This window comes from Strongylocentrotus purpuratus, unplaced genomic scaffold, assembly GCF_000002235.5.
Source record: "Strongylocentrotus purpuratus isolate Spur 01 unplaced genomic scaffold, Spur_5.0 spur5_scaffold_20, whole genome shotgun sequence".
Taxonomy (NCBI): Eukaryota; Metazoa; Echinodermata; class Echinoidea; order Camarodonta; family Strongylocentrotidae; genus Strongylocentrotus; species Strongylocentrotus purpuratus.
In genome coordinates this window covers 48,337,776-48,350,369 of record NW_022145606.1, presented here as the reverse complement: position 1 = coordinate 48,350,369, position 12,594 = coordinate 48,337,776, and positions in this window count along the sequence as shown.

The window sequence follows — 12,594 nt, the reverse complement described above, 5'->3', positions numbered from 1 at the left end:
CGGATGCATAGCGTATTCCAACGGATTGCAAGACTTTTTTACGTTTTACATCCTCTTTGCATCCGTAAGTGCAGTGGGACCGGGCCTTTAGACTTTTTATAAATTACACATCAAGAATATGAAATCTCCTTGATAACAGAAAATATGAATGATTTGAATCGACATTTTATGCCTTTTAAAATAATTTTTACAAATTGTTTTCATAGATGTTAACGGCTTTCCATAAATGCTAGGTCCGATTGAGAGATAAGTTCAACTTAGGATCTTTGTGAAACGACCCCAGAGCCCCTATTCATGTCAGAAGGATTAATCCTTTTTATCCAGATGGATTCTTTCACCTTTGAAGATCAGAGGATCTCAACAAGCCCTCGGCTTCCATGATTCCCTTTTTTGGGGTATCTTTTTGACTTTATTGGTATTGATTTGTATATAATTATATAGAGAATGGAGATAAATCAATGAAATCTGAAAAAAACAATCGTCCATAAACAGGTCTCGGCCCTAATTTTGTTTATTTATTTGTTAATTTGTCCACATTCCAGGGAAAAACCCAAGCAAATACAAAATAATGTACATAAATATACAGGAATACCCAAAGAAAAAAATATTCGATTAATTAAATAAGAGAAAATAATCTGCACACCATTAATAGATAAGTGAAGTATATGCAACACAAAATAGAACGATGTATATATGCCAAAAAGTAGTATTCCTTACTACAATTAATCATAATCACTAAGTGTATAAGAAGAAGAAAGGAATTAGTATCGGATCGATACATAATCTTCTTGTTTAATATCTTTATAATTTAATGATATTCTCTCTTTCTTCTTACAATCGTCCCTACTTCCCCATTCTTTAACTCGCATAATCTATCTTTCCCCTATATCTCCTTCACCTTCTTTTGAATTACTCCTTCTCTCACATTCTCAATCTACCGTCCTTCTTACTCTATTCACCACCTTCCCCATTGTCCTCTTTGTTAGTGCTCATGCTAAGAGTAATTTTACATTTTAATGTCTAAGATATCAACATCTATGTAAATTTATCACTTTAGTATTCCGATTGTTACTCTTTTTTGTTAATATATATTTATTTTGTATTACTTGTAAAAGAAACTTGGTCAAAGAAAACTTAACTGAATCGAATGTCTTTTACGCCTGTCTGCACTAGTTTGGCCAGGAGGGATTAGACCTCCCAGCGTGGTAGCTGACAGGTGGTTATCTCATTAAATCAGCTCTCAATTAGCATGAGGAAAAGAGGATCATGGGGGGGGGGGGACCAACGGGTACCACTTAGGCATTGTTTGATATATAGAGGGCGCAAGTAGCTACAAGTCGTGCAGTCCCGCTTTAAATAATAATAATAATATTTAGCTTTTATATAGCGATTGAAACAAATGTCTCTAAACGTTTTACAAATATACTATTACCCCGGTCATTGGATTCAGTACTTGCCCATTTAACACCTGGGTAGAGAGTAGCAAGTGCAGGTTAATATATTGCCAAAGGATATTAGTGCCGTGTCGGGATTCGAACCTTCAACCTTCGCATCTCCAGTCAAGCGCTTAAACCACTCGACCATGACACTCCCATATTTTAAAGATTGATATGATATCTGTAGTATCGTTTTTGTTGAGTTCGTAGCATGTCCTTGAGTTGTCTGTATTCCTCCTCCGTGTACTGTCGCCTGGGTTTGAGCTGTGAATAAGTAAAAATAATTTTGATTATTATTTCCATTGATAATTGAATATTTAATGACATTGCCGTAATTATTTTGATGAATACTTATCCACATTTTTGGCAAGGCTCAAAATACAGGGGGGCATTTTTTTTTTTTGGGGGGGGGGGGGAAGAGCCCCCGTTGACAAAATATTAATTTGAGCCTTGATCTTTGGTATATTTTCCAAATCGTTCATTATATTGCTATGTGATGTTACCATTGCCATTTTGTTATATTGCTTTTGTAGTTAGATGTTCGTATTACAACATGTATAATGTAAATATTTGATAACTTTGTAAGAAAATATCAGCCTTGACTCCTGGAGCCGCATGTCATGTTAAAAAAATATCAAGTTCAATTCCATTAATTTGGGGAAATCATGTATTCACATTGCCAATGGAGGAAAATAAATAACACAAACGGAGGTGACGCTCACTGCAATACTTTGCTCGCAATATAAATTGTGTGTCTTTTTTAATTTAAAAGGGCATACAATTTATTTGACAAAATCATCTTTATTTTATCAAAATACAGAGACGGCTGAAATATCCATAAGTATAACAATTTCTAATATTTGTGAGGCCCCATGAATATTCGATAATTTTGAACCAGCCGCTGAAAGACTAAGAAATGCTTACACTTTTTAAACAGATGCTTTTAGATAGTTGCTGATGATCTCTCTATTTAATTTTTAACAAAACATTACATACAAAATTTGATTATTAAAAAAATGGTTGAAAGTTGAAACCAATGACTTTGTAGAAAATGCCTTTATGTGGTTTAACGGCTCCTTTTTTTAAATTTTTTTTTATTGTATACAGGCTTATTGCTAAGTCGTTTTTAATTTGTGTATACCTTTCGAGCATGGTGCAGTTTATAACTATTAATGTGTAATGTAATGGTGCCAGTTTTGGTTACTAATACTCAGTTTGACCAAAACTGTACTCTCTATACCCAAATTCAAACATCCCTTTAAGTTTGTATTTAACAACATACCTTCTTCACTGCACCAAATTGACGATATATGAGATCCAACGCGGAGGGCGCTGCTTCTCTTGCCTTCTGCTCTTCTCTCGATATTTGATGGAATGTCTTTGCTGTTCCTGATTGATGTTGCTGGATAGAGGGTAGCTTCGTCGATGTCTCAATTTCTGTCGATCTGTAGAAGTAAATGAAGAAGACTTTACTTTCCATGTATGGCTGATTATATCTTGTAAACGCAGGACAGTTAGAAACATCTAACTTTTCATTGTCCTTCTCTTCAGCCGCCCTCACCACATTTGAATGAAACAGAATTAACCTCAATAGAAACTTAACCAATACCTTATCAACTGTTCAGTCTCCCCTTCGCTCTTTGAACGTTGTCTTCCACATCCTCTAGTGGTCTTTGACGTAGCTTCGAGCTGCTGCTTCTGTCGCTGCATTGGACTTTGCTGTTGACTCGATGACGCATGCTTGACGACCTCATGACCTCGACCCAGAGACATCGACGTCGCCTCTCGACCGATGCCGTCTCGCTGTTTGTCCAAGAACATTGGCAGCTTCGTGTTGATAGGTCGAAGTCGAGACTCAAGACCAGCTGGATGACTGCCCTCATACCGTTTGGCATCATCAATAACCTGTAGGAGAATGTAACCTTTCAAGTCAACTATAGTAATCTTATATACATTAAAATCTTGATATTTTAACCCCATGGTCCGTATTTTGCTCATTCAGTTGCATCCGACACTGGGTCCACAATCACATTAAAAAAGAAAAAGAAAACGTAGACTTAAGTCTAACTTAATGTGTTACTATTCTACATTCAGTGGTCCGTTTTCTTCTAATTCAGTTGAATCCGACCCTGGGTTTTAAATCACGTTTAAAAAGCAAATCGTAGACCCAACTTCATATGTGAAACCCGATTTTAACAAAAGCCTCTATCCAATGACGGGTTTGAATTTTATTATAATACAGGCCAATACGTCGTCATCTCTAAGTTTTCTTATTCTTATTCCGATTTCACATATTGTCAACACAATGTTCATCGTTCAAAATGGTAATGTTATAAAACAAACTAAAAATAAATAACTAGGATATAATTTAAGATTGTGGAACTGAAAAATGTGCCTCACCTTCACTAGAAACTTCTTGATTTCACTGCTCACTGAGACATAGGTTTCATATGCAAGCTGTAGTAAATCCTCTTGGTCCAGCGCACTCCATGAATCTGAAGACATCCTGGTAATTGTACTTCTTTTCTTCTTCGAGGACAAAGTTCTGTCGTCATTGCTGGTCTGTAAGGTTTCACCTTCACTTGTGACGTCATAGGTGGTATCGTTGTCATTTTCGTTTTCACTCTCCTCAAACACTTCATTATCATATTCACTGTCAGAAATATTGTCATTGTCGTTGGTGCTTTCACTAACGTCACCATTGGCGTCGGAGTGTGATACTCGAGAAGCCTTGCGATCTTCAGAAACATCTTGATCAAGTTCTGACCGCTGTTCAAGTCTTTGTGAAGAAGAAGAAGAAGAAGCTGATGTTTGCTTTGTAACAAGAACACGCTCGGTAACAAAGACAGTTCTTTGATGCTTTGTGTCTCGCGTATCTGGTGCCAGTGCAGGTAACTTAACGTCACTTATTCCGCGTGGCCCCTCCGTTCCTAGCTCTAATTCGTCACCCACCACTTTCTTCCTTTCTGCACTTCCAGTTAGGGACCCAGAACCTAACCTTGCGGAACTACCATCATCCGTTCCATTGTTGACATTAGATTCCTCAGGGTTGTTGATCCGTTGTGCATCCTCGGGCAAGATCCACTTGATCTTTGTAGGGCTGATCCGTTCCTTGATATCCTTCCGACTGTCCCGTCTTTGATTCTTCGACCAGTGATGTCTTCTCTCTTTACCTCTTCTTGAAGATTATGTCCTGTCGTCAAGCCAGGGGCAGCTCCGATTGAAGGTTTACTATGTCTCACAGACGGGTCTGAAGTTTCTTGCGATGCGTCCTTTGCGGAATGGCAAATCCGAATATTCTTTCGTGTTGAAGCTCTTGACGATAACGTCTTTCCGCCTTTCTGTGCGTCCCCGAACCCTGGAAACAGCTGCGATTGCCGACGCGACAGAAACATACGCCTTTCTTGCGTTTTCTTGAGTTTGCGGTGAAGTGATCCTGGCCCCTGTGAGTTGGTTGCGAGTCTTCTTGATAGCATCGAAGTATTTGTCTGGACATCAGTGTGGATGCCACCGTCATCTTGCCGGAGTTCGTGAAGAAGTAACTTTTCGAGAATCGTCCGGTAGATGGGTACCTAATATAATTAATTGAAAGAAAAGAACAATAAATCAAAATTAAAGACATCCAAATAAGATCATTCAAATTATATTTTTGGCACTGAAAAAAGAACAACTCATGTCATCCTCGGCAAAAACACTCAAATTCTAAAACATCTATTAGCCTCAAGCAACCCAGCAAAGGATGGGGCAACGTACCTACCCCCACCAATATAATAATCAGTGATCCAATATGGCATGTGCAGGGATGTTTGGAAACATTCTACCCCCCCCCCCAATCACGGCTTGGATAAGCCACTGCGCAAGTTTAGTGAATATATTTAAACGGATATGTTTATTTTCGAAATGTTAATACAATTTTATAGGTGATGACGTGATGCGACACCGTAAAGATTGAGAATTGTCTTGAAGTGCTTTCATGTATTAACTCATAGCATGCCATGACCCTGCATGCACGCTACCGTTATCGTGCTTTGTACATGCGAGAGAGCCATGGCTTCAGTGCCTTGTGCGTGCAAGCACGCATTCGTTATAGCAGATATTGTTCATGCTCATTGGACTGTGCTGTATGTTTTGCACTCTCTATTCATAGAACCATCGCGTTAATCAGATTATCTCTTGGCATGGAGGGATTACAATCAGTTTGAATTCCATGAAACAAAATTAACTTTACTTTCCTCTTACCTTTCTATCTCTCACGCGTTCCCATCTATTCTGTATCTTGTAAACCACCATGGCGCGGAGTTTCTCAACAGTTTGGAGATGTCTGCGCATGACGAGCTTGTGGAAACTGCGCATCTCCATCTCATAGGTGTGCACAGGTCCCACGCACGTAATGGTATGGGTGTGTTTAGACAATCCACATACAGCTTCAATGTCACCTGAAACAAATCGTAGTAATGACCGTTATGAAAGACAGTGAAATCTGTCCATAAAGACCGCCCAAGGGAGACAAGAAAAGTGGTTTAAATAGGCAGGTGGTCTTATATGTATGTTATATGTAGTACATGTTCCAATGAGAAACCATTTTCAAGGGAAACAAAAAATGAGGTCTTTGCAGGCAGATGGTCACTACATGTATTACATACAAAGGAGAAAACAAGGCACATTGTCCCAGATTTCCTAACCAGCCCCATCTCAATAGCAAACCAAAAGATGAAGTATATAACTTCATCGCCTACATTGTTTTCATTTCATCGTCATAGCATGTATCAACTCAAGCGATTTTGACAAATAGTGAAAACAGCAGTTCAAAAATGTCAAGCGTCAATGAATCGATATTATTTTGTAGGGATTAATGTCTTAAGAAATACCCTCTATAACTTCCTACTTTCGTCGGTTGTTCAGATAAATAATATACCACATCAATTCTACAGCGAGTTCCCTTATCCTTTTACCTGTTTTACAATGTATCCGAAAACATTTATTCTGTATTTTTAACTCCGAATCACAGGTAGGCCTACCTGTCTTAAAATTGTATTTTGTAGAGTAATTGGTCTTAAATTAATTTTTCAATTTTATTTATAATAATTGTATATATCTTTTCCAACTTGTTAACAATGTATTTATCTACAATATTGAGGATTGTAGTATTAAAGACAACATTTTTAACAAATGTATATATTGTCATGTAATTGAATTTTAATGTTATTTTTCTCCTGTATATACATGTGCAATTCAGCTTATTGCTGCAAACCATGTTTAATATACAGATTTTTAGAATTTGAGTTGAATTGAAAAAACAATCGACTAAGAAATGCATAAACTCACCTGTAATTGCTCTTTGCCCAATCAGACAGATCTCAACCATAGAATCGACCCGAGCTGATTTATTCTCCCTTCTAAAAGAGAGCAAGAAAGAGCAAGAGAGAGAGAGAGAGAGAGAAAATGAAAGAGAGAGTGATAGAGAGAGAGAGAGAGACGTAAACAGAGACGGAGAGACAGAGGGGAAAGTGTGTAAGGAAAAAAAAGAAGATTTTGTGTCATACCTGGGCTCTGCTTGATAAAACCTGCTATCAATAGCAACTTCTAGACCCCGTCTTACAAAGAGTGGCTATTGATCCAAATCAATCACAAATCTTCGATCCAGTCAACTTCAAGTTTGTAGTCTCCTATCTCTTATGGGCATACTTGCGATTGATATAAATCACAAATTAGTTTCGATTGATATCAACTCTTTGTGATACGGGGCCCTGGTTTGGATCGTGATGTCAAAGGTCACATTATTTCTTCGATTTGACAGCTTTTCATATATTTTGTAATATTTGCAGAAAATAAGGTCCTTGTAAAAAGATAAAATGGATAATAAAGTGAATCTTTCTCACCTGCTCCGCCTAGAGGCTTTCACATCAGCCGACCGGGTATCTAACTGCGCATGCTCGGTCGCATTCTTCATCTTCCGATCGACCGTGACCAAAGCCGTGCCAGACAGGATGAAATTGACCTTCTTAATAACGTCACCTTGTTGTGCGATGTGGTTGCCATAGCGATATATCTTTCTTGCGATCCCCATCGCCATGTAATTTTTGTACTTTGGCTTCCATTTGCTGAAATGAATAACAATCAAAATTTATCGTATCAGTATGCTAAATGCTACCCATTCTTCTTGCCCCCGACATTCTTTAAGTGTGTTTATTGACCGGGTGTCCCACAGGGTTCTTATTTCTTCAAAATAATGAAAATGTCATATCCTCGGAATATTATAGGGGCGCGTGCTTGTATTAGTGCGGGTAGGTGCGTGCACGCGTGTGTGTGTTTGTGTGTGTGGTTGGTTTGGTTCTGGGATCATAATACTTAGTTAGTTTTAGTTTTAGATTAGCTGAGTCGAATATAATTGAAATTAAAGAGTCAAGGCCTGAACACAATGGTTGTGGAAAGCTTTCTTATATGATTGGATCACATTCTAACATTCCTGACAAAACAATAACAAAAATGCAGTACGTACGTCATGCACAGAGTGTTCTCCAACCCTTTAAACTAAAAAAGTAAAAACAACAACAACAAACAAACAAACCAAGATCCCCTAAACAAAACAAAAAAACAAAACAAAATAATTTCTTACCCGAAAAGTGGATGACTCTCAACAAAGGCAATCCTTTCTTCCAAATCTCTCTTCTGTGCAGCTTTCAACGAACGAGTGTACAGATTCCGATCAACGACGATCATATCCGACTCCTCTTCGGCTACTACCGAAGCTCCTCGACGGTTCGCCGAGTCTATGAGAGCTACCTCGCCGAAACTCTTCCCGGATCCTAATCGTAACAAGGCAACAGAATGATTATAAAATCATTATGAAAAATTATGACGGTAGGTAATATTAAAGTCAAGATTTTATTATGAACTTAATTAAAAAGTTTATTCTATTCGGTGCATGAAACTTGGCCATGGAGAGGAACGCTCTAAATGCTTCATGATTATGATCAATAACATTATTCAACATTTATTTACATTTTTTTTAGAAAAGCCATTCATACTTTCTTTGACTATTCTGTTGCCGTAAGACGATCCATAACTCAGAAGTGATATAAGTTAAAGATTGTAAATACTCTGATATAATATTAAGCAAGACAACTTTCGATCAGATCTAAGGTTTGCTTATTAATTCGTTACATTCCTCCAAATGCTTTTCGTTCTTAGTTTGTCAACTCAGTACAGTATATTCAAATAGTAACTACGCTATATAAATCGAACTAATATTAAACAAATGGGGAAAGGTGTAGCAAAAGGACATTAGTATAGAGTGGACATTTCGTGTAAATAGGGTTTCTCTCGTCCACTCGCAGTTGGTACAAAAAAAGGGGCGCGGTCGTACTATGCCCCTCCTTAAATTCCACTGGACTTGGCTTACCCAATGAGCGTATATAGGCCCCCAATGATGCATTGGATCCTCCCCCGTGCCTCGGCGAATCATCATCGATATGATTAGGCCCCTCCCCATCGTCGTCATTGGCAACGTAGATCCCGACTGAGCCCGACAGGATGGTGAAGAAACTGTGATGAAAAGAAAAACGGAGATACAACAAAGTATTAAAAATTTGAAGAGATTTAAAAAAATACATAGGCCTATGTAAGAATTTGATTCTCAAAATTATTAAAGAACTATTCGGCATGTACTAAAAGAGAAATGAATTATTCTTATTATCCGTAAGTATGACACACCTTATTGTCAGGCAACAACAGTTGCAACAGAAGTTATAAATGTTGTATAATACGAATCCTATATGTTATGTTTTATTAATTTGAAAGGTATCTCCGTTGCTGCTGTTGTTGGAATATATTTTTTTCTTCTAATATAACTCAACAACATCAACGACAACAACACAAACAGATAGTTATGTTTTGAGGAGTAATTGGAGGCGAAATGAAATGAATTTCCTTTATATTTTGTATACGGGTAGAAAATCGAATGCAAACTACGCTTCAAATACAGCTAGAACTGGAAGAGAACGTGATCATCTGGTGATAAATGGATACTTTGAAATAGCAAAGAATCCACTGTAAATACATCAATCTATTCATAGTCAATAGCTGCCGTAAATAGTTTGGACTGCTTTAATATTCGAGGCATAGCTGTTTCTATACTGGCTCTCGGGGATGTTACATCCTGCTACGACCCCTCGGGGCGCCTCGGGGTCATATAGCAGGATATATAACGTCCCCTTGAGCCTATAGAAACAGCTGTGCCTCTCATAGCAGTCAATATATCTATACTATTTACCTGTCGCCTATGTCTCCCTGTCTTATAATGACGTCATTCTCCTTGAATGGCTGGAATCTGCAGTGCCGAACCAAGTCATGTAAGATTGCTATGAAAAGACAAATCAGACAAAGAATGGATTTAAAAATTAAATCTTAATCTCAAAGAAAAACCTCTAACTAAGAAATAACTTCAGTTATTCTGGAAGATTTAATGTATCCTTGCCCATTAATAATAATAATATTAGTGGGTTCTTGTAAAGCGCTCCTGTCTGTCAGACTTGACACTCTTGGCGCTACAGGATTCCCCACCAGTGTGTATGAGAGAGAGGAATCAATCAAGACATTCTTAGCATAATAGAAAGCAAATCAGCACGACATTACAATTGGATCATTAAAGGTAATACAAAGTTTTGGTAAATTTTGAAAATTGGGTGGATAGTGATTCTTTACAATTTTGATATATTTGGATGCCCCTGTGGATGTATTATAAACACTAGAAACTTTAGCCCCTAAAACACTTCTGCTTTCGAGAAAATTGAAAATTGAATTTAAAAATTTACCGGTGCTCCCGGTAAATTTTGAAAAATTTCATATGGCGCCTTGGGCTGTACAATGGTTGCTGCGACCATGAAAATATCAGAATATGTAGTTGTGATATATAATTTTCAAACGGGAATAGTTAATCGGTCGATTTTAGTCAAGAAACATTGTTTTATAGCTTAATTAATATATTGACCTTGTGAGGGAGTTATACAACATAAAGAGTTTATTATTTACAATTTCATAACTTTAGACTCGATTTCGACCGCGACAACGATCACTTAATATCGTAGGATCGTATATGCTTCCAATATGTTCATTTGAACCAAATCCATGACCCCATACCAAAACTTTGTATTACACTGTAACAAAATAATAGTCGAAATAACTCAATAAAATTGAGGAAAAGAATTGCCTTATTTTTATTAAGTAAATATTACCTACGGCATCTTAAGTAGAATTTACTTATTTTGCTGAATAAATGTTTACTCAGTTAAATCGAGTTACATTAACGTAAATAATTTAAGTATTGTAATCATTTTAGATAATTAAAAAAAAGCTATGATAGGATTACATATTGCACGATTTGGTACCCATCTAATCTAACAAGTAACATCCACTTATCACTAACACTACTTCTATTTAAGATTTGACCGTATATATATATTTATATATATATCTACCACCATCACAAACTATTACATACGCTTCAATTCGACACATATTGAAAGGCTCCAAATTTTATATATACTTGATCGTAGCATCTTAAAAGGAAAATTGGTTGACAATTTTCTGAAATATCAAGTTTTGATTTGTTTTGAACTGGGTAACAATTAAAAATTGTCTTGTCTTTGCTTAGCCATGTTAAATGAATTAGTAAATGTTTTAAAGTCCTTAAATTTTCATTCAACCACAAAGAAGAATTGTTTTATTTAAAAAAGAGTTTAATTTGGTCTTAATGAATATTCATAAATTATGTAAATATTTCTAATACGCACTGCATCGGTCCTTACTTTAAAAAGATAAGAATAATCAATATAAATTGTTTGAGTAATACATATAATTTCTGATTTTGAGTTAAAATGACTAAATTAATACAAGCTGAAATTACTTAAAGTTCTTATGTATTTGATTTTACTTAAATATTCCACGTATGTTCTACTAAATTGAAAGTTTGAGTTAGCAAGACTTAAATTTAGTGAGTAAGTGGCAAAACTAATGTTTTCAAGTAAATTCTACATGGAAAAAATACGTAAAAATTACCAATGAACGAATTCTTTTTTAAAGTGTACCTTTAATGTAATAAATTTGGCAAATCAAATCTTAAATTTTGAAGTTGATGCAGTGGAGTGGAAATCCTGACTCTCGATAAAGATGATATTGTTTACTTTCTAAGTGTACTGACAAATTACAGTAAGTGAGTTAAGGTAAATCACAAAAATGCTAGGGTCCTGAATTTCGATTTTCATTACACTTTTGGATCAATAACAAAATGCACGAACTTCTATTCAATTTCTGCTATACATATTCAATATTGAATCCATATAGCAGGATTGAATTAGAAGTTAACACTTCTCAGTTTGAAAATAAAATATTTGTGTTAGATTATTAGATGCATGTAAAACAAAACATATTTCCGTTGTAATGTAACAGTACCAATTTTATAAAACGTCTGTTCGATAGGCCGGGAAGCCCTTTGCCATGCTATCCTGGGTCAGTCATAAATACCATTAACCGTTAAGTAGGAGTAACGTTTCTTATCTTGTTTCATGAGTTGATTGTGATAGATAAAGTTCATATCTTCTCAGAACTTTATTGAACAATCTCCTTGAATCTTTAGATAGGGTTCAGAGAAGATTTGAATTTTATCTACCGATAATGTTGTCACAATCACTTTATGATCGGACGGAAACATTATTCCAACTTTATAGGTAACATCGTATAAACAAGTAACCAAGCACTAGCTGATATCGTAAATTTAATGAATGTATAGGGTTACAGAATAGATATATCTTTAACTCTGTTTTAGCTGTTCCTCTATTTAAGATGATGTCACATGAGAAGGGAGTATGTTCTTAAGTTTGAGAGCATTAGTGATTAGAGGAGAAAGCTGCATAATACATATACATAACCAAATTTTACAAACATAACAAATATGAGATCATCACGTAGAAATTACAAACAAAACATATTTTCCATTACTAAATTTGTAAATCAAGACTATTGAAATCGATCTTAATGATTAAGCAAAAACAAAGATTTTATACATCAGCCTACCGTCTGCTAGATCGCGGAAAAGATCACTCTTCTTACGAAACCATGATGAGAGCATTGTGACGTCACGATCCGTCCTCATCTCGGGTGC